General features: G+C 37.8%; 1 protein-coding gene across 1 annotated transcript in view; it reads left to right on the top strand.

The window, feature by feature from the left end:
- Window positions 1–23,236, top strand: part of CNTN5 (contactin 5) — a 603,313-nt gene that overhangs the window by 345,498 nt on the left and 234,579 nt on the right. The gene's annotated exons all lie outside the window — the stretch shown is intronic.

Raw genomic sequence — 23,236 nt, 5'->3', positions numbered from 1 at the left:
TTGAGACCTGATTTATGACCTAGGATGTGATCTATTCTGGAGAATGTTCCATGGGCACTAGAGAAGAATGTGTATTCCGTTGCTTTCGGGTGGAATGTTCTGAATATGTCTGTGAAGTCCATTTGGTCCAGTGTGTCATTTAAAGTCTTTATTTCCTTGATCTTTTGCTTAGACGATCTGTCCATTTCAGTGAGGGGGGTGTTAAAGTCCCCCACTATTATTGTATTGTTGTCGATGTGTTTCTTTGCTTTTGTTATTTATTGCCTTATATAATTGGCTTCTCCCATGTTAGGGGCATAGATATTTACAATTGTTAGATCTTCTTGGTGGATAGATCCTTTAAGTGGGATATAATGTCCTTCCTCATCTCTTATTACAGTCTTTGGTTTAAAATCTAATTAGTCTGATATAAGGATTGCCACCCCAGCATTCTTTTGGTGTCCATTAGCATGGTAAATGGTTTTCCACCCCCTCACTTTCAATCTGGGGGTGTCTTTGGTTCTAAAATGAGTCTCTTGCAGACAGCATATTGATGGGTCTTGTTGTTTAATCCAATCTGATAGCCTGTGTCTTTTGATTGGGACATTTAGCCCATTTACATTCAGGGTAACTATTGAAAGATATGAATTTAGTGCCATTGTATTGCCTGTAAGGTGACTGTTACTGTATATTGTCTGTGTTCCTTTCTGGTCTGTGTTGCTTTTAGGCTATCTCTTTGCTTAGAGGGCCCCTTTCAAAATTTCCTGTAGGGCTGGTTTTGTGTTTGCAAATTCCTTTAGTTTTTGCTTGTCCTGGAAGCTTTTTATTTCTCCTTCAATTTTCAATGACAGCCTAGCTGGATAGAGTATTCTTGGCTGCATAATTTTCTCATTTAGTGCTCTGAATATATCCTGCCAGTCCTTTCTGGCCTGCCAGGTCTCTGTGGATAGGTCTGTTGCCAATCTAATGTTTCTACCCGTAGGTTACATATCTCTTCTCCCGAGCTGCTCTCAGGATTTTCTGTTTGTCTATGAGACTCATAAATTTTACTATTAGATGTCGGGTTGTTGACCTATTTTTATTGATTTTGAGAGGGGTTCTCTGTGCTTCCTGGATTTTGATGCCTGTTTCCTTCACCATATTAGGGAAATTCTCTGCTATAATTTGCTCCATTATACCTTCTGCCCCTCTCTCTCTTTCTTCTTCTTCTGGGATCCCAAGTATTCTAATGTTTTTTCATCTTATGGTATCGCTTATCTCTCGAATTCTGCCCTCGTGATCCAGTAGTTGTTTATCTCTCTTTTTCTCAGCTTCTTTATTTTCCATCATTTCATCTTCTATATTACTGATTCTCTCTTCTGCCTCATTTATTCTAGCAGTTAGTGCCCCCATTTTTTTATTGCACCTCATTAATAGCCTTTTTGATTTCTACTTGTTTGGATTTTAGCTCTTTTACTTCTCCAGAAAGGGTTTCTCTAATAACTTCCATATTTTTTTCAAGCCCAGCTAGTATCTTTAAATTGATGATTCTGAACTCTAGATCTGACATCGTACTAATGTCCGTATTGAGTAGGTCCCTGGCCGTCGGTACTACCTCTTGTTCTTTTTGTTGAGGTGATTTTTTCCGTCTTGTCATTTTGTGCAGAGGAGAATAGATTAATGAGAGAACAAAATGCTAGCAGAGTAACAACGTCCCCAGAAATATACTCTAAAAAAATCAGAAAAGACCTGAAGCAGTGGGAAAAGAAAGGGAAAGAGAGAAAAAAGAAAAAGAAAAAGATAAAGATAAAAAACAAAAACAAACAAAACAAAACAACAACAACAACAAAAAACCAGAATGTGATCAAATATGTTCAGGCTGGTATATAGATCAGTGCCACACACTAGATTTGGGGTGTATTTTGGTCTTTTAGAAGAAAGTGCCTCCCAAAATTTTAAAGAAAGAAAAACTTATATATGTACAAAAATAAGGGTTGATATGATGAAGGGATGGAATATGACAGTAAAGATGGAAATTATTAAAAATTTTATAATAGGAATTGATAAGAAGTTTTTTGAAAAAAGAAAGAAGAGGATTTAAAAAAAGAAAAAAGAAAAAAAAGGGAGAGGATGTGATCAGGCAGGGAAATAGAAAACACCATATACTAGAGATTTAGGGTATATTTTAATCTGTTAGAAGAAACTATCTCAAAATTTTAAAGAGAGAACAACTTATATATATAAGCCAAAAATACAGGTAACTACTATGAAGGGATAGAATATGACTCTAAAAATGAAAAATAAAAATGTTTTTTTTTTTTTTAAAAAGGGATTGATAAGATGTTGGTTGAAAAAGGGAAAAAGAAAAATTCAAAAAGAAAAAAAAAGAAAAAAGACAGTTAAAAAAAATTAACTTTGAAAGACTAAAGAATCATGGTAAAAAAGCCATGAATTCTATATGCAGTATTCCCCTAGCGCTGGAGTTCTGCCGTTCTCATTGATCGGTAAACTTGGTCTTGGCTGGCTGTTCTCACTGATCTTCTGGGGAGGGGCCTGTTGCCGTGGTTTCCAAATGTCTCTTCCGGAGGCGGAAGTGCCCCGCCCTTGCCCCCTCCTGGCTAAGTAATCTGCTCGGGTTTGCTCTCCGGAGCTTTTGTTCCCTGCAAGCTTTCTGTACAGCTTTGGAGGCGGAGAGTGAAAATGGCGGCCTCTCAATCTCCACCCCAGAGGAGCCAAGAACTCGGGGCCCCGCTTCTCAGTGCGCCCCCAGAGAAAAGCCGTCAGTCACTCCCGTCTCCCCGGTCTCCGGCTGCACTCCATGCTCACCCGGCCTGTGACCGCACGTTTCTATCTCTGGCACCAACCCCGGGTGGAGTCTCCAAACCCAGCAGATCCCTGCGGTGCACTCCCACGCAGCTCCTCCCCGGGGGGAGGAGGGTGAGTCTCCCCGGATCTGCCGCTTGTTGGGTCCCTGCTGGAGGAGCAGGGGCTCGACTGTGCTGCAGATCACGGTTTATGGCCACCCCGAGCTGAGAGTCCGCACCTGGGCTCCGCCTCTGCAGCCGGCTTCCCTGCTCCGTTATCTGGGAGCTCTGCCCCACTCAGGCACCCCCAGTCTTTCTGTGACCCCGAGGGTCCTGAGACCACACTGTCCCGGAGGGTTCCATCCCCGCTTAGCCACCGGAGTGACGTCCCTCAGCGGAGCAGACTTTTAAAAGTTCCGATTTTGTGCTCCGCGGCTCTATCACTTGCCAGAAGCGGCCGACGGAGGCCCCTCCCCCGCCGTCTATCCTCCCAAATATCGCCTCGGATTCCCTTCTCCGCACGTCCTACCTTCCAGAAAGTGGTTGCTTTTCTGTTCAAAGAGTTGTTGCTCTTCTCTTCTTCGATTTCCTGTTGAGTTTGTAGGTGTTCAGAATGGTTTGATCCCTATCCAGCTGAATTCCTGAGAAGAGATGAAATCCAGGTCTCCTACTCCTCCACCATCTTGCTCCGCCCCTCATATTTCAGAAGTTTGACAGAAATAACTATCAGGCTTTAGAGTTTGTAAAATAGTATAAATAAATCAGTCCATCATAATTTCTACCCTTTAAACATGAAATGTTTTGCCACTAGGTTTTTCTCTTACTGTTAGATGAAAATCAGCACTTCTCTTTACATCTATCTATATATATATATATAGCCTTAATATTTCATGCAGAAAGAAGAAGCCAATTCATAAATAATACATCTTAACCTCCTAGATGGAATAAATATGAATATAGTGACTTGTGATGCTAATAACAAATATAATGCAGTGTAAAACACTTTAATGTCAAACATCAAAGTGTCAAACATCTTGGATGCCATTTAACTGATGAAGGTGCCAATAGTTCATTTAAATATTTAAATTAATCATCATTGCCAATTTAAAAATTATTTTCTAAATTTTTATTTTACTATTAGTCAGCCAAATTTCTAAGGCAAATGGAAATAGTTTTTGGACTCTAATCCAGAATGGATAATCAAAATAAATTATGTGACTCAAGATGCTTTGAGGGCCAGAAAAGTTGTTAGACAAAGAAAAACATCTTTAAGGGTATTAATACTCAAAGTTAGTAACAATAAGTGATTGAAATGCAATTAAAGAGATTCACTGGATCCCTAACTGATTAGAAAAGTATCTCGAAGTGGAATTGAATTAATCAATATTATCACTCACTAGCATTAAGGTAGTGTTTAAATTGTTTGCTACAATGATATATGACAGAAAAAAAATTAAGTCTGGAAATTACTATGTCATCAGTAGCTTAATTTGAATCAGCAGTGAAGAACTATTAAATAATGAAGAATAATGTCTTTAGGACATAGTAGAATAGGTGTATGTACTGTTGTGGTCTGAATGTTTGTGTATCCCCCAAAATTCATAATTTTGAAAACCTGATGCCCAAGTAAGAGCTGGGACTTCTGGGAGGTGATTAGGTCATGAGGGCAGAGCCTTCATTAGTGCCCTTGTAAGAGTCCCAGAGAGCTCTCAAGTCCTCTTTCTGCCATATGAGGGCACAGTGGGAATTCTGTAGCCCAGAAGAGGGGCTTCATCCAAAAAGGCTGGCATCCTGATCTTGGACTTCCAGCTGTCAGAACTGTGAGAAATAAATTTCTGTTGTTTATAAGCCACACAGTCTGTGGTATTTTGTTATAGCAGCCCAAATGGACTAAGACATAAACCAAAAGTCCATTTTCCTCTTTATACTAATAGCCAATATTTATTGTTTACCATGTATCCAGGTAATATGCTAAGTACTTTATGTGTAGTATCTTGCTTAATACTCTCAGGAAACCTCTGAGATCAGTGTTATAATTGTCCCCACATTGAAGATAGAAACCCTAATGCCCAAAACTGTTAGAAGAGCTTGTTGAAGATCATACATGAAGCAAATGATAGAGGTAGGATTTGAGCCCAGATCTTTTATTTATTTATTTATTTATTTATTTTATTTATTTATTTATTTTAGAGAGAGTGGGAGGAGAAGTAGAGAGGGAGGGAGAAGAAGGGGGAAAGAATCTCAAGCAGACTCCTTGCTGTGCTTGGATACCTGCGTGGGGCTCCTCATGACCCTGAGATCATGACCTGAGCCAAAACCAAGAGTCAAATGCTTAACTGACTGAGCAGAGCCCAGAGTTCCTACTATAAAGCCAATACCCTTGAAACTTGGACATCTAAAAATTGTTAAAGGTAGAATCAACATCCCCCTTTTCCATTATATTCAAAATATCCATTTTTTTTCTCTAGCTAAGAGCCATGTTACATAAACTAAATACAAGGGCAAAGCCTTGTAAATATGTGTCAAGAAAATTATTATAGAACCTGGCAGAGAAGTCAGAAAACAGAGAAAGGTAAACAGCCTGAAATTAAAAGGTGTAAAAGCAATAAAGATGAGAGGCAATGGTAGAGTACCAGGAAATTTTTGAAAGAAATATCTGACAAGAGCCAGTTCAAAAAGCCTGCTGGCTCTGAAACCTAGGAGGAAAAGCAATTATTCTGGGTTTATTCGTACAGTATATTGTATTGTGGTTTATAGTCTGATTGCAACAATAGTTCTTGTAATACTAGCCAGAAAGGACGTGTAACCCTCACTTTTCAATAGTCCTGAAAGAAATGGTAATAAAGTTAAGAATGTTATCAAAACAGGATGAGATCATGTAAAGAAATTCATGTCTATAGGACCCAGACTCGGGATGTATCAGGGTTAGGAAATGACGCTGTTCTGAGAAGCTGCTCACTTGAATACAGTTTATAAGTCAAGGTTCTTCACATGCTAATAAATTAACGCTTATACTGTAAACCAATGGTTGTCAAACTTCAGTGCTTGGAAGATAAAGCTGCCATCATTACATGAAAGGTTACTCCTATGATTGTAGAGCAGGACAGATCTGTGTTAGTTGTGGCAGAAGTTTTACTCCCTGGAAAAACTCCCTGGAAGTCATTAAGGTCAAGATGCATAACCATTTTTCTAAAATATTTTACCTAAATTTTTACCTAGAATCAAGAAAGTGGAAAGCTAGATGAATCTTAATGGTTCACAGACTTTATTAGGGTAGGAATAATGGCCACACTCAGTCCAAGGTTTTCTTCTTTTATGTCCTCTCTGCTTGTGATCTCTATTGCATCAATTATCATCTATGCATCAGGCACTCAAAATTTGTATCTCCAATCTAAACATGTACTCTGAGCTCTAGACCCATATATACAATTGCCTGTTCACATCTCCACATGGTTGGCTGTCTCACTTGAACAAACCCAAACCTAAACTCATAGCATCAACTTAATTCCTAAACTGACTCTTACATTCTTGCTTTCTTAGTAAACAAAAGCATCATATTTCCATATATTTAAACCAAAAACTTAAAAGTCAGTCTTTATACTTCTATCCTTATCTTTTACCACATCTGATCAATCAGTACTAAGCCCAGTTCATTCTCCTTCCTATAGATTTTTCCTGATTGTGGTAAGCAAGAAAATGGCCCTCCAAAGATACCCGGGCCCTAATCCCTGGATCTGTGTCTATGGTACCTTACATAGCAAAAGGTTGCAGATGGGAATAAGATTTCTATTTGGCTGACCTTACATTAGGGAAAATTTTCTTGGATTATCTCTGTGGGGCCCAGTATAATCACGTGTCCTAAAAATAGAAGGTAGAGGCAGAATAGGAGAGTTAGAGGATGGTGTGACTTCAGAAAGAAGGCAGAGAGAGATACAACTTTGCTGGCATTCAAAATAGAGGAAGGAGGCCTGAAGCCAAGGAATATGTGTAGTCTCTAGAAGCTTGGAAAGGCAAGGAAATTATAATGACATTATGTTCCTTGCTGGCTTGGAGAGATGTTTTATGTGCTTTCCCCTCTTTCTAGAACATTTTCTTTCCACCACCACTCCTATTCCACCCGGATTTACTTAGCTAACTCCTTTTGGCTAACAGGTCTCATGTAAAATATTATTTGCCCAAGGAAAAACCCTCCAAATTTACATCCAGGTTGGCTACCCCCTCTCACTGTGCACTTCAATAAGAATGTCTAATTATCCATTGTACCACTTGCTACAATTTGAATTAATTAATATTTGATGAATGATTTAAGACTTACATTTTCCCCAGTAGACTATGAGCACCAGGGAATCTGAGGCAAGAGAATATGTCTTCCTTGTTTATTAGTAACATGTACAGTTCCTGGTTCAGAATAGGTTCTCAGAAAACATCTGTGAATGAGCAAATAGCTAAATAAATGTAGGTATGTATGTATGGGTGGGTGGATGGATGGAGATACAAAATATGTTAATGGAGAGTCATGCCCTTATAAAGTGGCTAAACCTCTGTGAGGTGGCCTCTTTTCTATTCACAGCTAGAAATTTGACAAAAACTTGCAAGATGTAGTTCAATGTAAATTTTTCTTAATCCTGACCAAGGTACCAGTAAAAGTCCCAATACATGAGAGTCATTTGCCATTCTATGACCATTTTTCAATGCTTTCATTTTTATACTTACACACAGGCATTCATCAAATCAAAATTCCTTTGAAGACCGAGAAAAGAGATTGCAATCACAGAGGAAAACTACAGTTCCTTAGGAGTGTTACTAAGGCCCATTTTCATCAGGTCTTCAAAAGAGTGACATAAATATATAGCTCTCTGAGCATGAATATTTTCTGATTTTCTTGGGAGCTATGGAAGTTCTTTTGATCCCTCTGTAAGCATTTAAATATACCAGTGAAAAAGACTTACCCAAAAATAAACAGTTAAAGACAATGAAGCTGCAAATCACAGAAGATTATCCTATTACTGAAGAAAATACCACAATTCAGATCCATACTCTTCTCATAATCACATATGACACCTTCAATTACAATATAAAAAAGAGAATCTTAAATTCCCCCTCTGAAATTTAAATATATATATTTTATATAATTTATATATATTTATGTATTCTATATATTCAATATTTAATATTAGTACAACTGATTAGTACAGCTTTCCAAAATAAGAATCCAGAATGGAAATCATGAATTGAAAATATATTCTAATTTTCACAGATGTAGTCCCATTGGTAAAGACCAGGGTAAAAGATAAAAGATATACATAAATGGAATAAGTAAGTAACCTTTTTTCTTCCTCCACCTCCTCCTCATCTTCCTCCCCCCCACATCTTTGTCATTGCCTTCTTCTTCTTTTTCTTCTTCTTCTTCTCTGAACTGAGAACAGGACAACCTAAGGGGGTGGGGCACACTCAAATTCAAATGTAATATATTAAATAACTTTTATTTTATCCTAAAGGCAATAGTGAAGGAATTAAGCACAGGAGTCACCTGATCTTATGTAGAGTTCAGGAGTTTTACCCAGGCTGTGTGGAATGAGTTGGGAAGAAGCAAGAGTGGATACAGAATCACTAATTAAAAGGCTACATTAGTACTTCAGGAGACTAAAGCTGGTGGTGTGGACTAGGATGCTAGTGGTGGAGAAATAATAAAAGAAGGATATGAGGTTTACCTTGGAGGTAAACACAGCAGGGCTTGATACAGATTCGACATGAAGTGTGAGGGATCGAGCAATTGGGTAGAGAGTGTTTCCTTTGCTGAGATATGTACATGGGAAGAAGAATGACTCTGGGATGAGGAAGATCAATGGTTAAGTTTTAGACATGTTAAGGATAAGATATCTGTGAATTATCCAAATTGCTATGTTAGTGGGCTGTTGGGTTTGGCCAGCAAACCCTGAGATGACCAATAAAAAGATTACTCCAGACACCTAAGTAGGAGAAAAGAGAGGGCCTGGGGACCAGACGCTCTAAGGGTGAAAGGCCCTGAGCCAAACTCTACCTCCATTTTTATTATGCATGTTATCAAAGAATCAAGATTAGAAAGGAATGTAAAGTTTCAGTAACAAAGGGCAGTGACATTTATGGGCATTGTGTGATTAGAACTATCTATGTTCATTTCTTGCAGGCAGGGAGTAGGTGACTATTAGGGATTTATGTTTAACCTAAGTTAAGTATCTGTACCCTGGGAGATAGCTTTGAGCCACAATTAGGATCTGGGTATTTTCAGCCCAGAAACCTAAAAGGAGGCCCAGTTTTCTGGTCACTCCTTCTTGCTTTTTGACCAGCCTCTCCCAAGGAGGATTGTGTTTATCCTATCTTAGCTAGCCAGGCATTATGAATTCCCACAGTGGGCAACCAAGACAAAGATGGGGCTGGACCCTGGCACAAAGCAGTTGAAGAAAAACAGATAGAGGAGAATGTCTCAAGAGAGTATAAATGAGAAGGGAACAAATTCAAAAGCTCAAAAATAAAACAGAGAAAGAATGATTAAAGAAATTAGATGGGCAAACAAAAAAACATGTTAAAAAGAAAGACAATGAAGTCAGCTGGAAAATGGAGTAGGAGGATCCTAATCTCACCTCATCCCACAGATACAACTAAATAACACTAGCATCAGAGTAAATAACCCAGAAAACCTGGAGACTGGCAGAACAAACTACACAACTAAAGGTAGAGAAGAAGCCACATTGAAGAAGGTAAAAAGGGCTAAGATGTGGTCTGGGAGCAAAGAGAAATGTGACTTTTCATGGTGGGGAGGGACCCAGTGGTTCAGAGAAGAGCAAAAAACAACCTTTCACACTGGGGAGCCCCTGAACAGGGAGAACAAATGACTATAACATTTGCCTTTGAAAGCAAGAGGGACTGAATTTAATGAGTTCTTACAACTAGCAGAACATAAAGTCTGGAATTTTAAAAATTGTCAGGCTCAGCTCTGGAAGAGCTGGGAGGATGTTAAGAAGCAGAATCCCCACCCTTACAGAGACAGCACAACAAACAGTCAATGTGGATACAGCATAGTACCAACTGTCTGAAAAATCCTGAGGCCATACAGGAAAGACAGTGATTTGCTCATCGCAAAGCAGCTCCCAGAGAGACAGGGATCACAGGGAGACCCTACCAGGAACAAAGGAGCTGGCAGGCACCATTTTCCTCCCCTGCCTCCTTGTATAAATAACAGCTACCTGCAGGAACCAGTGCAGCACTGACACTTGCTACCAACTTGCTTGTACCAAGTCCCACCCCCTCACATATCAGTGTGTCCACCCTTCTCAGTCACTCTTACCTGTACTTCATGCCCCTTCCCCTAGAAGACCAGCACAAACACTGCCAATACCACGTCTCCTGGCCTATGCATTTTGCAGGATCCCAAATCCAGTGGTGGTAGGGACAGGTTTTGTTTTGCAAGCAGACCACAGGACACCTTGTTAAGATGCTCCCCACCCTGCTGGGGACTCAACACTGCCCATAATAGGCAAAGAGAGCCTATGCAGACAACTGGACTGAAGGAAAAAGAAGCCAAGATTCAACAGCAGAGCACAAGCCAAAACACATAGGAGACACTCCCTGAAGCTCCAGCCCTGGGAAACAGAGGGCACTGAACTGAAGGGCACTACAGGACCGTTTCTTCCTAAGGCTATTATCATTAAGATCAAGAGAAGTAGTTGACTTTCCTAACACAGAAACAGACACAGAAAGTCAGACAAAATGAGAAGACAGAGAAATATCTTCCAAATTAAAGAATAGGACCAAACCACAACAAGAGACCAAGTGAAATGAATATAAGTAATATATCTGGCAGAGAATTTAAAGTAATGATCATAAAGATACTCACTGGACTCCAGAAAAGAGTGGAGGACACCAGTGAAACCCTTAACAGAGAGATAAAAAAAGAACCAATCAGAGATCAAGAACACAAAAATTGAAATTAAAATACACTTGATGGAATAAATAACAGGTTAGATGAAACAGAGGAACAAATTAACAACCTGGAAGACAGAGTAATGGAAAGTAAAAAGCTGAGCAAAGAAAAGGAAAGAAAATTGTGCAAATTAAGAATAGTCTTAGGGAACTCAGTGACTCCATCAAGCATAATAACATTCACATTATAAGGATCTCAGAAGAAGAGAGAGAAAGGGGGCAGAAAATTTATTTGAAGAAATAATAGCTGAAAAATTCCCTAAACTGGGGAAGGAAACAAATAGCCAGATCCAGGAGGCACAGATACCCCTTACCCCCCCAAAAAAAATCCAACTCAAGGAGGTCCACATGGAGACACATAGAAATTGACATGGCAAAAAGTAGTGATAAAGAAAAAAGTTTTAAAGCAGAAAGCAAAAGAAGATAGTTACATACAAGGGAAAGCCCATAATGCTATCAGCAGAAACTTTGTCAGCCAGAAGAGAGTGGCATGATATATTCAAAGTACTGAAAGGGAAAAATCTGCAGCCAAGAATACTATATCCATCAAGGTTATCATTCAAAATAAAAAGAAGGATGAAGAGTTTCTCAGAAAAACAAAAACTAGAAGAGTTCATGAACACTAAAGTAACCCTACAAGAAATATTAAAGGGAATTATTTGAGTGAAAAGGAAAGACCATGAATGAGAGTATGAAAAGTAAAAAACACAAAAACAGTAAAAATGAATATTTTTTGTAAAAATCAGTTAGGGAGTTACAAAATAAATGGATATAAAATATGACAACAGATGCCTAAAATGTGGAAAGGAGGAGTAAAGAATGTGTTTAAACTTAAGCACCATCAACTTAACATAGACTGCTATATGCAGATGTTATATACAAACCTAATGGTAACTACAAATCAAAAGCCAGTAATAGATATACAAAGATAAAGAGAAAGGAAGCCAAGTAAAGAAAGCCAACAAACCATGAAAGAGAGCAAAAGAAGAAAGAATCAGAGAAAATCTATAGAAATAACCACAAAACAAGTAACAAAATGGCAGTAAATACATATCAATCAATAATTACTTTCACCATAAATGGACTAAATGCTCCAATCAAAAGACATAGGGTGATAGAGTGAATTAAAAAACAAGACCCATCGATATGCTGCCTACAGGAGTCTCATTTTAGATCTAAAGACACCTGCAGATTAAAAGTGAAGGGATGGAGAAACATCTGTCATGCAAATAGTTGTCAAAAGAATGCCAGGATACCAATACTTATATCAGACAAAATAGGCTTTAAGACAAAGACTGTAACAAGACAAATAAGGACAACATATAATAATAGAGAGCACCCAACTACATAAAACAGTTAATAACAAACATGAGGCAAATAATTGCTAGTAAGACAATAATAGTAAGAGACTGCAACACCCCATGTACATCAATGGACAGATCATCCAAACAGAAAAATCAACATGGGAATGGTTGCTTTAATGACATACTGGACCAGATGGATTTAACAAACATATTCATAATATTCCATCCTAAAACAGCAGAATACACATTCTTTTCAAGTGCGCATGGAATGTTCTCCAGAGTAGATCATATGTTAGTCTCCAAAACAAGTCTCAACAAATTAAAAAAAAAAAAAAAAAAATGAGGTCACACCAGGCATTTTCCTGACCACAACACTAGGAAACTAGAAATCAACCACAAGAAAAAATCTAGAAAGACCACAAATACATGGAGGTTAAATAACATTTTACTAATGAATGGACCAACCAAGAAATGAAAAGAGAAATCAAAAATTACATGGAAACAAATAAAAATGAAAACAAAATCATCCAAAATCTTTGGCATTCAGCAAAAGTGGTTCTAAGAGGGAAGTTTATACCATTACAGGCCTACCTCCAGAAGCAAGAACGATCTCAAATAAAAAACCTAACCTCACACTTAAAGGAACTAGAAAAACAAGAACAAATAAAACCCAAACACAGCAAAAGGAAGGAAATAATAAAGATTTAAGCAGAAATAAGTTATATACAAACTAAAAAACAATAAAAGAGATAAATGAAACAAGGACCTGGTTCTTTGAACAGATCAACAAGATCTAGCAAGACTCAGCAAAAAAAGAAAAAGAGAGAGGAGAGGGAAAAAGAGAGGGGACCCACATAAACAAAATCACTAATGAAAGAGGAGGATAAATAGCAACCAACACCACAGAAATAAAAACAATTACACAGAATATTATGGAAACCTATATGCCAAAAAATGGACAATTTAGAAGAAATGAATAAATTCCAAGAAACATATAACATACCAAAACTAAAGCAGGAAGAAATAGAAAATTTGACCAGACCAATTATCAGCACGGAGATTGAATCTGAAATTTAAAAAAAAAAAAAAACCAACAAACAAAAGTCCAGGACTAGATGGCTTCATAGGAGAATTCTATCAAACATTTAAAGAAAGTTAATACTATTTCTCTCAAACTATTCCAAAAATTAGAAGAGGAAAGAAAACTTCCAAAATCATTCAATGAGGCCAATATTAGCCTGATACCAAAGCCAAATAACACCACAAAAGAGAGAGAGAGAGAGAACTACAGGCCAATATCTCTGATTAACACAAATGCAAAACTCCTCAACAAAATACTAGCAAATAGAATCCAACAATACATTAAAAGAATCATTCACCATGATCAAGTGAGATTTATTGTTGGGTTACAAGGGTGGCTCAATATTCACAAGTCAAACATGATATACCACATTAATAAAAGAAAGGGTATAGGAAAATATGATCATTTCAATAGAGGCAGAAATAGTATTTGACAAAGTACAACATCCATTCATGATAAAAACCCTCAACAAAGTAGGTTTGGAGGGAACATAGCTCAACATAATAAAGTCATATATGAAAAATCCACAGCTGGGGTGCCTGGGTGGCTCAGTTGGTTAAGCGACTGCCTTCGGCTCAGGTCATGATCCCGGAGTCTTGGGATCGAGTCCCACATTGGGCTCCCGGCTCAGCAGGGAGCCTGCTTCTCCCTCTGACTGTATCCCCTCTCACGCTGTTTCTCTCTCTCTCTCTCTCTCTCTCTCTCTTTCTCAAATAAATAAATAAATAAAATCCTTAAAAAAAAAAAATCCACAGCTGCTATCATCCTCAATGGGGAAAAACTGAGAGCTTTTCCTCTAAGTTTGAGCACAAGACAAAGATGTCCACTCTCACCACTTTTATTCAACATAGTACTGGAAATCCTAGCCTCAGCAATTAGACAACACAAAGAAATAAAAATAAAAGACAACACAAGAAATTGGTATTAAAGAAGTAAAACTTTCACTATTGCAGATCATGTGATACTCTACATAGAAAACCCTAAAGAATCCTCCAAAATCTAACAGAACTGATAAAGGAATTCAATAAAGTTGCAGGATACAAAATCAATGTACAGAAATCAACTGAATTCCTATACACTAATAACAAAACAGCAGAAAGTGAAATTAAGGAAGCAATCCCATTTACAACTGCACCCAAAACAATAAATATCTAGGAATAAACTTAAAGAGATGAAAGACCTATACTCAAAAAATATAAAACACTGATGAAAGAAATTTAGGAAAACACAAAGAAATGGACAGACATTCCATTCTCATGGGTTGGAAGAAAAATTATTGCTAAAATGTTTATACTTCCCAAAGCAATCTACACATTTAATGCAATCCCTAGCAAAATACCAATATCATTTTTCCTAGAACTAAAACAAGTAATCCTAAAATTTATATGGAACCAGAAAAGACCCCAAATACCCAAAGCAATCTTGAAAAAGAAAAGCAAAGTTGGAGATAATCATAATTCTAGAGCTCAAATTATATTCCAAAGCTGTAGTAATCAAAACAGTATGGTACTGGCACAAAAATAGATACATAGATCAATGGAACAGAATAGAAAACCCAGAAATAAACCCATATTTATATGGTCAATTAATATTCAACAAAGCAGAAAAGAATATCCAATGGGAAAAAGACAATATCTTCAACAAATGGTGTTGGTAAAACTGGACAGCTACATGCAAAAGAATGAAACTGGACCACTTACTTTCACAATACACAAAAATAAACTCAAAATGGGTTAAAGACCTAAATGTGAGACCTGAAATCATAAAAATCCTAGAAGAGAGCCCAGGCAGTAGTTTCTCTGGTGCTGACTGTAGCAACATTTTTCTAGATATGCCTCCTGAGGAAAGGGAAATAAAAGCAAAAATAGACTATAGGGACTACATAAAAATAAAAAGCTTCTGCACAGGGAGGGGAAAAAAAAATCAACAAAACCAAAAGGAACCTACAGAATGGGAGAAAATATTTGCAAGTGCCATAAATGATAAAAGTTAGTATCCAAAATATATAAAGCATTTATACAATGCAACACCCAAAAAACAATCCAATTTAAAAATGGGCAAAAGATGTGACAGGGCGCCTGGGTGGCTCAGTTGGTTAAAAATGGGCAAAAGATGTGGATAGACATTTCTCTAAAGAAGACACAATTGGGGCACCTGGGTGGCTCAGATGGTTAAGCATCTGCCTTCAGCTCAGGTCATGATCCCAGAGTCCTGGGATCGAGTCCCGCATCAGGCTCCCTGCTCCTTGGGAGCCTGCTTCTCCCTCTGCCTCTCTCTCTCTCTCTCTCTCTCTCTCTCTCTCTCTGTCATGAATAAATAAATAAAATTAAAAAAAAAAAAAGAAGACACAATTGGCCAACAGACACATGCAAAAGTGGTCAACATCACTCATCATCAGGGAAATGGAAATCAAAACTAAAATGAGATATCACCTCACACCAGTCAGAATGGCTAAAATAAAAAACACAAGAAATAACAGGTGTTGGCAAGGATGTGAAGAAAAAGGAACCCTCATGCACTGTTAGTGGGAATGCAAGCTAGTGAAGCCACTCTAAAAAATGGTATGGAGTTTCCTCAAAAAATTAAAGATAGAACTACACTACAATCTAGTAATCATACTACTGGGTATTTACCCAAGAATACAAAAACACTAATTGAGAAGGATACATGCACCCCTATGTTTATAGCAGCATAATTTATAATAGCCAAATTATGGAAGCAGCCCAAGTGTCCATCAATAGATGATGGGTAAATAAGATGTGGTATACACTGAGAGCTCTTTGAGGGCCAAGATCAATTCATGCTCAACTTTCTAAAAACTCTGTAACTATGAACTATTTACCTACCTCGTAATGTGTTTACTCACTTTTAAAAGTAGCACATATTGCTATGGCCTGACTGTATCCCCCCAAAATTCATATTTTGAAAACATAATTCCCCTAAGTCATGGTATTAGGAGGTCAAGCCTTTGAGAAGTAATTCGGTAATGAAAGTGGAGCCCTCATGCACAGGATTAGTGCCTTATAAAAGGCTAACTCACCCCTTCTGCCATGTGAGGATAAAAAAAATTCAGCAGTCTGCACCTGGAAGACAGCCCTCACTAGCACCTGATCATGCTCGCACATTGATCTTGGACTCCCAGCCTCCAGAACTGTAAGCAACAAATTTCTACTATGTATAAGCCACGCAGGGTATGGTATTTTGTTATAGCAGCCCAAATGGGCTAATAGAATTATTGTGAGAATTAAATAAAAAGTGATAATAAATGTAACACATCTCATACAGAGCCTGCAAGGCACATATCAAAAGCACAGCATGTGGTAGTTGCTGATAGTGATGAGGGTTGCATTAATACTGGGGACAATTGTATTAACAATTGAGGAAATAGAATGAATTGCTTTTGCCTATTTAACGTTTACTCTGAAATTCTAGAACTAAAATATATTTTTGACATTCATAGTTTATTTTTGCATAGAGATTCCATGGATTGGTCCATTATGCATATTCTTATAATAAACTTGCAGTGAAGACATTTTAGCAATTTGGGTGAATCATATATATCTTTTGAGAATACCATGCAACATTATGCTTAAATTTTAAGTAACTAAGCAATAAAATCCCCAAATGTTTCATATGCACTTTTTACAACTGAAATCAAGTGATGCACTATTGTTAATGCACCAAAACTTCAGTTTCTAAAACTGGACCATTTTTAAAAGAGAGTGTTATCCTTGAAAAAACCCACCTGCCTTGATAAACCTAATATTAATGAATACCCCAATTTTTACTTTCAGTATGGAGCAAAATTAGTGTTTTTGATTTATGCTTTCCAAATACAGAAGCAGCTCATGTTTTTAGCATTAATTTCTCTACAGGGCTATTACAGACTGTAATCATGTGCTGTAAGTTACTTAATCACCTTTATAAAATAATAGAAGTATATTTTATTATTAATTTTAATTATGTTACAAAATGGACAACATAAATGAAAGATATTTGGAAATTCCTCAGTAATTTTCTCAAAGGTGGCTACATAGATTAAAAAAAATTATACACACTGAGGTTTATTTTCAGTCACTGCCAATAAACTTAATGATGCATAGCAACTTACATTTTCAGTTAATGGTCAGTTCAGCCTCTGTCACCCCTTCACATGGGCTGTCTGCTTTTAGATATTCCCTGCTAAAAGTGTACTGTCACCAACAGATATGGAAAGAATTGCCAATATCAGAGGATTAACTGTTCCATTTAGGAAGTCCAGCTGGCTAATGGGATTCACTTTGGTTTGCTGTCAGAGTCAGCCTAGCATAGTTAATTTTTTTCTCTTAAAAATATAGTTTTTCATAGAGATCCTACTCACATAATGACAATGAAAAGTAAAAAAATCCAGACTTCCTATTTATCTCTAGCAACACAGACAGCTACAAAGAAAATATAATCATACTTCTGTATAGGGAATGTATTTATAGGGACCTATTGGATCCAGGATAGATAATTTGACCCTGATGTAATTCACCAAGAACCGTGTAAAGCATAACCATGTGTTATGCTGGATATGAGATAAAGTTATAAATGTGATCACAATGCCTCTCCTTTATTCATTGCCTCAGTACATATTAATAAGCTACTCTGTGTTCTCAGAAACAATGAGCTTGACCCCCTTTACCATGTAATCAGGGACAGGAGAGATGATTTGGCCCTTTGTTGCCAATATTAGTTCCATTGGAAAGTTACAAAGGACATGTAATCCGCTATTTGCTGGTAACTGGAGTTAAAAATTGAACATTACAATTTTGTATCTAATTTCAAAGATGGTTCTCCCTTAAATTCAATTTATAATGTCATTTGATTTCTATTATTTTTTAATGATACCAAAGATGGATTCATAGATGGGAATACCAGCAAAAGCAAAAATTCGTTCAATAGGTGAAACATCAGAAACAAAGGAGTATGAGGATAGAAATCAGAAAACCTAAATAGAAAAATGAGATAAAAGCTGCTAAAGATACAAGTAATAGATATTTTTTAACTTCCTAAATTTATCAACAAAAAAGGTAAAGTGTCTTTTCACAGTTGATAGAGAAGAAGGGCTCATAACTGCTACCAGCAATTCAATTATATTCAAAAATGAACTTACCGAGCATGACTTTTCCCTTTAAACTCTGTTTTTACCAAAATAAGTGAAATATTAACTTGGAGGGCAGGTTATAAACCCTCCATAATCTGTTTAGAGAATCTCTTTTTCTTCTGTGTTCCCTTTAAATCGTGGGATTGCCTGATAAAGTTCAGCCTCCACATCTTATTGGCTATTTGTCCTTGAGCAAATTAACTTATTCAAGCCTCAGTTTCACAAATTATGATGTGGGTGGTGGGGGGTTAAATGAGGTAATGAATGTAAAGTGCCTATGCCTGGCATATAGCTAATGTCTACTAAACGATAAGTTGTAGTTTTGTTGTTTTATTAAAAGTATCTATCAGTCAATTGACTTCACTGGACTAGAAATTCCTGCAAGTCAGAGTCCATATATTATTTATCTTTGTATCTTTAACACACAACCCATATTTAGTACACTGAAGCAACTCAGAAAATGTGTGTGCAAAAAACTGCACATTCTTGGGGTGCCTGGGTGGCACAGTCATTAAGCGTCTGCCTTCAGCTCAGGTCACAATCTGGGATCCAGCCCCACATTGGGCTCCCTACTCCATGGGAGGCCTGCTTCTCCCTCTCCCACTCCCCCTGCTTGTGTTCCCTCTCTTGCTGTGTCTCTTTCTGTCAAATAAAATCTTTTTTAAAAAAATGCACATTCTGATCACCTATCAGCCTGAAATGCCCTTCTTAACACCTGCTGATTTGCCTAACACTGACTTCAAGATCCAGCTTAAATGATCATTCCCCAAAAAAAGCTTTCCCATGGCCTTGAGTCTACCTACCCAACACAAGCAAAGAAAGTTGCCCTCCTATACTGTATTTCAAGAGTATTGTATTGTCTTACACACTTTCAAATATGAAGATAATGCAATTATTTATGTTTCTCCTCTAACCTACTCATCCTTTCATTGTACTTATACAGCATCTGGCACATAAAAAATTGTCAATATGTATCGGTTTAATTAATTGTTAATTGATTAAGTTTTTACATTTAATGTAAAAATCATTTACTATATTTTCTCTAGGGATACTAAAAACATGAAAAGACAACATGGTTCAAGTTGTATGAGGAATATTTATGTTCCCATGTTGAACATAAGTTTTTGTGTTATGCTGGATATGAGATAAAATAGAATTGTATTTAAATCTCCCAGATACAACAAATGTGCTTCTTACCAAAAAGTTGTGAAGACTAGGATTGATCATTTTTCTAAATCTTTTTTATTGCTAATCTTTTTTACCAAGGAATATACTTATTAAACATCTACTACTTGCCCAGCACAGGCAAATATGGCTCAGATCTTAAAGAAAGAATAAAATCACCCGTGAATATGAGCTTTTGAATTGCTCTCTAACATTTGTTATACCTTCACTTGGCTCTTTTCTGACTAATAAATATGGCTGTCACACTTGCAGTTGCTGGTATTATTTCATAAGTTTTTCATTTCATTTGAGTTTATAATTTCTTGTTTCCATTTGGTTTCAATCAGAATTTATAGGCTGGTTCTAAATAATAGTTCATCATCCATTTTGTTAGATATATCTCTGCTGTTCCCTAAGTCAGGTCAGGCCTCATCCCTGCTCATAAATTGTTGAATACTGGTACATGACATTACTTGTCACCATCATCTAGAATTTCAATGCTATGTTCAGGGCATATAAAAACAATACTTCCAACCTACAGATCATTCAGCATTGTTTTAACTTTAGAATAGTGTTTTGTTAAATTAGGACAACAGATGTGGCTAAATCATCTATAGCTCAATAAAGATAAGATTAAACTGAGGGGAGCAAGATGGCAGAGGAGTAGGAGACCTGGATTTCATCTGGTCTCAGGAATTCAGCTGGATAGGAATCAAACCAACCTGAACAACTACAAACTCAACAGGAGATAGAAGAAAAGAATAGCAACAACTCTCTGAACAGAATAGCGACCACTTTCTGGAAGGTAGGACGTGCGGAGAAGTGAATCCAAGGCGATATTTGGGAGGATAGACGGCGGGGGAGGGAGCTTCCCTCGGCCGCTTCTGGCAAGTGATAGAGCCGTGGAGCACAAAATCAGAACTTTTAGAAGTCGGCTCCGCTGAGGGACGTTGCTCCAGTGGCTAAGCTGGGGGTGGAACCCTCATGGGACACTGTGGTCTCAGGACCCTTGGTGTCACAGAAATACCGGGAGTGCCTGAGTATGGCAGAGCTCCCAGGTATCAGAGCAGGGAAGCTGGCTGCAGAGACAGAGCCGAGGCACAGGCTCTCAGCTCAGGGTTGCCATAAACCGTGATCCACAGCGCAGTTGGGCCACTGCTCTTCCAGCAGGCACCAACAAGTGGCAGATCCAGGGAGATTCTGCTTCCTCCACAGGGAGGAGCAGTGCGGGAGCGCACCACAGGGATCTGCTGGGTTTGGAGACTCCACACGGAGTCATGAGCCAGAGATAGGAATGCTCGGTCACAGGCCAGGTGAGCACGGAGTGCAGCCAGAGACCAGGAGATAGGAGTGATTGACTGCTTTTCTCTGGGGGTGTACTGAGGAGCGGGCCCTGAGTTCTCGGCTCCTCAGGGGCAGAGATTGGGAGGCCGCCATTTTCACTCTCGGCCTCCAAAGCTGTACAGAAAGCTTGCAGGGAACAAAAGATCCTGAGACCAAACCCCGAGCAGATTACTTAGCCCAGACCGGCAAGGGTGGGGCAACTCTGCCTCTGGCAAAGACATTTGGGAACCACGGCAACAGATCCCTCCCCCAGAAGATCAGCAAGAACAGTCAGTCAAGACCAAGTTTATCAATCAATGAGAACGGCAGAACTCCAGCGCTAGGGGAATACTGCACATAGAATCCATGGCATTTTTACCATGATTCTGTAGTCTTTCAAGGTTAATTATTTTTAACTGTCTTTCTTTTTTTAATTTTTCTTTTTCCCTTTTTCAACCAACATCTTAACAATCCCTTTGTTAAAAAACATTTTTATTTTTCATTTTTAGAGTCATATTCTATCCCTTCATAGTAGTTACCCGTATTTTTGGCATATATATATAAGTTGTTCTCTCTTTAAAATTTTGAGATAGTTTCTTCTAACAGATCAAAATATAACCTAAATCTCTAGTGTATGGTTTTTTTCTACTCTCCTGCCTGATCACATTCTCTCCCTTTTTTTTTCTTTTTTTTTAAAACCTCTTCTTTCTTTTTCAAATAACTTCTTAACAATTCCTTTTATAATATTTTTTTTATAATTTTCAACTTTACAATCATATTCCATCCTTTCATTATATCAACCCTTATTTTTGTACATATATAAGCTTTTCTTTCTTTAAAATTTTGGGAGGCACTTTCTTCTAACATACCAAAATACACCCCAAATCTAGTGTGTGGCACTGATCTGTGCACCAGCCTGATCATATTTGATCAGTTGGGATCCCAGAAGAAGAAGAAAGAGAGAGAGGAGCAGAAGGTATATTGGAGCAAATTATAGCAGAGAATTTCCCTAATTTGGGGAAAGAAACAGGCATCAAAACCCAGGAGGCACAGAGAACACCCTTCAAAATCAATAAAAATAGGTCAACACTCCAACATCTAATAGTAAAACTTACGAGTCTCAGAGACAAAGACAAAATCCTGAAAGCAGCTCGGGAGAAGAGATATATAACCTACCTACAATGGTAGAAACATTAGATTGGCAACAGACCTATCCACAGAGACCTGGCAGGAAAGAAAGGACTGCAATGATATCTTCAGAGCACTAAATGAGAAAAATATGCAGCCAAGAATACTCTATCCAGCTAGGCTGTCATTGAAAATTGAAGGAGAGATAAAAAGCTTCCAGGACAAACACAAACTAAAGGAATTTGCAAACACAAAACCAGCCCTACAAGAAATACTGAAAGAGGTCCTCTAAGCAAAGAGAGAGCCTAAAAGTGACATAGTCCAGAAAGGAACAGAAACAATATAAACAGTCACCTTACAGGCAATACAATGGCACTAAATTCCTATCTTTCAATAGTTACCCTGAAGGTAAATGGGCTAAATGCCCCAATAAAGACACAGGCTATCAGATGGGATTAAAAACCAAGACCCATCCATATGTTGTCTGCAAGAGACTCATTTTAGAACCAAAGACAACCCCAGATTGAAAGTGAGGGGTGGAAAACCATTTACCATGCTAATGGACACCAAAAGAAAGCTGGGGTGGCAGTCCTTATACCAGACAAATTAGATTTTAAACAAAAGACTGTAATAAGAGATGAGGAAGGACACTATATCCTACTTAAAGGGTCTATCCAACAAGATCTAACAACTGTAAATATCTATGCCCCTGACATGGGAGCAGCCAATTATATAAGGCAATTAATAACAAAAGCAAAGAAACACATTGACAACAGTACAATAATAGTGGGGGACTTTAACACCTCCCTCACTGAAATGGACAGATCGTCTAAGCAAAAGATCAACAAGGAAATAAAGACTTTAAAGGACACACTGGACCAAATGGACTTCACAGACATATTCGGAACATTCCATCCCAAAGCAACGGAATACACATTCTTCTCTAGTGCCCATGGAATATTCTCCAGAATCGATCACATCCTAGGTCATAAATCAGGTCTCAACTGGTACCAAAAGATTGGGATCATTCCCTGCCTATTTTCAGACCACAATGCTTTGAAACTAGAACTCAATCACAAGAGGATGTTGGAAAGAACTCAAATACATGGAGGCTAAAGAGCATCCTACTAAAGAATGAATGGGTCAAGCAGGATATGAAAAAAGAATTTAAAAAATTCATGGAAACCAATGAAAATGAAAATACAACTGTTCAAAATCCTTGGGATGCAGCAAAGGCAGTCCTAAGAGGAAAGTATATAGCAATACAAGCCTTTCTCAAAAAACAAGAAAGGTCTTAAATACACAACCTAATGCTACACCTAAAGGAGCTAGAGAAAACAGCAAATAAAGCCTAAACCCAGCAGGAGAAGAGAAATAATAAAGATCA

The sequence above is a fragment of the Mirounga leonina genome, unplaced genomic scaffold (assembly GCF_011800145.1).
Source record: "Mirounga leonina isolate KUSES-001 unplaced genomic scaffold, KU_Mleo_1.0 Mir_153, whole genome shotgun sequence".
NCBI classification, from domain to species: domain Eukaryota; kingdom Metazoa; phylum Chordata; class Mammalia; order Carnivora; family Phocidae; genus Mirounga; species Mirounga leonina.
Note: the sequence above shows the minus strand (reverse complement) of the source record. Positions and strands in the feature narration are given on the sequence as shown.